Source organism: Thermobia domestica, chromosome 9 (genome assembly GCF_964235325.1).
Source record: "Thermobia domestica chromosome 9, izTheDome1.hap1.1, whole genome shotgun sequence".
In the NCBI taxonomy this organism is placed as follows: domain Eukaryota; kingdom Metazoa; phylum Arthropoda; class Insecta; order Zygentoma; family Lepismatidae; genus Thermobia; species Thermobia domestica.
Window position 1 is genome coordinate 49,701,702 of NC_137462.1, and position 3,926 is coordinate 49,705,627.

General features: G+C 31.3%; 1 long non-coding RNA gene across 1 annotated transcript in view; it reads left to right on the top strand.

The window, feature by feature from the left end:
• The first annotated feature begins 1,588 nt into the window (after window positions 1–1,588).
• LOC145693988 (uncharacterized) overlaps window positions 1,589–3,926 on the top strand; it is a 15,554-nt gene continuing 13,216 nt past the window's right edge. Inside the window, exon 1 of the long non-coding RNA XR_014132874.1 lies at window positions 1,589–1,640. This is a non-coding gene — a long non-coding RNA (uncharacterized LOC145693988). The remainder of the gene's footprint in view (window positions 1,641–3,926) is intronic.

The window sequence follows — 3,926 nt, forward strand, 5'->3', positions numbered from 1 at the left end:
CCAAAGACTACAGCATTAAGCAGAGTGGATCTTTCGTACATTGCAGATCAAATTTATGAAGTTGAAGTTATAAACCAGTTAAACTTTTCTTACTTATACATTGAAAATTTCTCACATACTGAAATTTACATAACTTAGAATGGCGCTAAACAAGCACAAATTTTACACATTCAATTTTAGAAAAAATATATGTCATATCTTGTGAGAACCAGTATCTCTACGGTTCTGTTTCTACATCTCAAAACTGTGAGGGAGAAATCTCAAGCTGTACATTATAAGCACAATAAGGGGAACCAATCTTCCGGGTCCTGGGACATTTTTATTCCAACCAAAGTAGGAAGATGGCCGTCGAAATTAAGGAAAACATCCAAAGTACGCACGTGTAAGAATTCAGGAAAGTACAAGATAAATGGAATTCTCGACTTATTTAATAATTTGTCAACAGTTACATAACACTTTGGTTACATAAGGTTACGCAAGTCAAATTTACCAAGAATGAAGAATGAGGAATAAAGAGAATTTTCAAATGTTATGACTGTGTCTTATTATTCCAAGTTATGACTGTGTCTCATCATTCACAAAAGATAAAGAGAAAAAATAAAAATATAATCATTTACATCCTGATTTGTTTGTATACTGAATACTAATAACATATGGGAAATCCAATATCTCTACACTACATTGCCATATCAATTTGACTCTCTAGACAGAGTTACATTGCATAAATTAAGCATAAAGGTAGAATAATGCTTTACTCTTTAAATTATGATTTACTTCTGTTCTTAAAAATTATATGTTTTACAATTATATTTTTTTCTGTTCATATTGACCACTTTACTGTGTCCATAGCATCGATGTAAATAAAACACCATGTACGTCAATAAAAACAAAATTATAGAAATTAATGACACTTGCAGATGGAGCAGCTAATTTTTGAAACGAAATTAATGTACTTCAATTGGTTCATTTTAAGTGAACATAGTACCTCATAGCGCCTATTCTTTGTATATAAAAATAATAAACTAGATATTGGTGTCGTAATATGTGGAGAAGTGATATTTAAGAAATAAGAACAATGGATGACGAAATGTCATACTAGAAAGCGTTGTTAATTAGATCGTTACCTTTAACTTTCATGGATGTGAAATGCTTCGCATGACGGAGATGATACTTGTCGATAACCCAAGAATGAAATCGCTGAACTCATTGTCAAAATCTAATGATGCTATGACCCTACCTACTTACTATGCCTCATTAGCTAAGTATAGATAAATTAGACTGCTATAAATCATTAAAAATGCTAGAAAGAATCATATTGAAGTGATGAATGTAAGATTTTATTAATTCACACAATTCTTATTACAGCAGGATATATACAACACAGTTACAGACAGAACATAAAAATCCAAAAGCAATTGATATTTCCTAACGAGGCAATGTATGCCATCAAGTGAAGAATACTTCGATTTTATGGAGTTCAATTTGCAATTGGTTAAGTACTTTCCTTAAGCTATAAAGTTTGATATGTACAATTCTAATAAACGGATTTCGGATTGGAAAAAAACATATAAGGACTATCAGAGGATGGATAGATAGTACTCTAGAGACAGCAAAGTTGCCAGATAGATCTTCGTTTACGGGTAAGATTATTGATGATGTCGAAGTTCTTGTTAATACTTTTTGTAAACATTTGCTTTCTCTGAGGGAACAAAGTTAGAAAAATGTCATTAGAATTAATAATTACAAATTTCAAGGTATAAATTGTTGTTGCCCATGGAAGACGTATTTAGAATACAAGCTCTTGCAATTAAATCCTAGTCTTAATATTACTAATATTGCTAGTTGGTTACATGTAAACGAATTGATACTTTTCTATAAGCACTGATAATATATTTTTCTATTGCTGTTACACTCAAACGTAGATACCATTGCACCTTCATTGCTTATCAGACACGTCACATCACTACAATAGTTATCAGTTGTAATAATTGAAAAATGTTAGATGTCTATTCAGAAATATTCACTATCAAAATCTCTCAAATTTATTACAGAATATAACGTCTTTTAGCAAAAACCCTTTTCTGAAACCTTGTCTTGTATTCTATTGGCTACTTTATACTACAAATACAATGTATTGCAATGTTAAATATCTGATACCTTCATTATTCTAATTTATTTATGATTTCCGCTGTTCAATTATTTCAATCCACGAAAGTTGCTTTAATTAAAGTTATGTTAACAATCTTTTTAAAGAAAAAAACGAAGTTGTCAACAACATTTTTGTTAATTTTAGACATCTTAGCACAATAATGTAAAATTGTGTTAAATTACTTGCTGAGCAAGACAATATTTGTTCTTTAGGGAAATATTAACATATAAGAAATTCGGAAACTATCCACTTTGGCTTCATCAGAACCATCATTCATATAATGCTAACACATATTGTGTGTTAGACATAACATGTGCTAAACCAAAATTACCATAAAAATGTTGAAAAACCCTCAATAATGCTGTATATTTTGATCCTCAATCACCTCCACTGTTGCTTTCTCTCACAACAAATTTTTGTACTTTGCCGAATTTTGGTGTTTCCTCTACAGATGTGAGCCTACTATAAAATGTTCTACACAATACGTGTTCTTGATGCATAGGCACACCGAAACACACGAAACGCCAAACTACACTTTCAGTTTTCAATAAACGCCAATTGATTTAACAAAGTACACTCATGTCTAAAATTTTTGTCGCATGTCTATAAGTATGTTGTTACAGAAATATAATTTTATAACGAATTCGCCCGGAATTTCTTATAATGTTTTATGTGAATAATCGGCAAGACATTTATGTGGCAAATTGCATGTCAGGAGGACCGTAAATAAGAACAGTAAAACGAAAATTAAACTTCCTTGTCCATTATGCAACATTTTGTTTTACTCATTCTAATTTTTGTACTTACTATTCTTTTCTTATGAAATTTACCAGAAGTATACATTTTCCGATTATACACATAGTATCGGTATCAAAAGTACTCTGCAACAGCATTATCAAATTATATTCTACAATAAGAGAGCTATAGATATGCGACAATCATTTTCGACATGAGTGTAAATATAGCACATTTTGCACAGACAAAGCTTTCTTCCTCAAAATTACTGTTCCACACGCAGACTATTCTTAGAGAAACAATGATAATTATTCTTCAATTATATGATCAAAGAATAACGTTTTGGAATCTTTTCTTATTTACATTTCCACTGTACCGCTATGTACAGGTGATTTATTAATTGAAATAAAACTTCTACTTTGCTCTCTATTTTTATAAGACGTTTCATTTAAAAAAATACCTTGAAGATAAACTCATGAACCGAAATTTCAATATTCTATTAGGTTAGTGCGAAGGATGTTTCCGCCCCTGTTCATCATTTCAAAATACTCTTAAAATGAAAATCACATATATCGTTACTCAAAATATATACGTCGGTCATCACACAATTTTTTCATCGCTCAGTCAACGATTAAATTCAATGGAGAGAACACCTTAAGCTTTTGTGCGAGGAAATCTCAACATTTGTTTCTGTCGCCCGATCATGCGAGAATGTCTTTGCTATTTGGAAGTGATTCTGACGACGAGCGAATTGACTGTGATGACGAGTGATGTCAGTAGGAATGATTTTGTTTGAATCCGGTTTGTTAGGAAGTGTTTATAATGTCAGTAACGAAGTGATAGTATCATCTTTTGGGTCCTATCTGGGCAAGGAATTTGAAACACCAAAAGTAGAACATGCATATTGATCGTTGCTAGAAAATCCATGAAAAGTTTGTGAAAATTCCGAGGAATTGAACGAATTAACGATCTATATAAAAGCTTTGTTTTCGTCTGAGTTAGACGTTATACGTACTATTTTACATACTATTTTAAATACCCC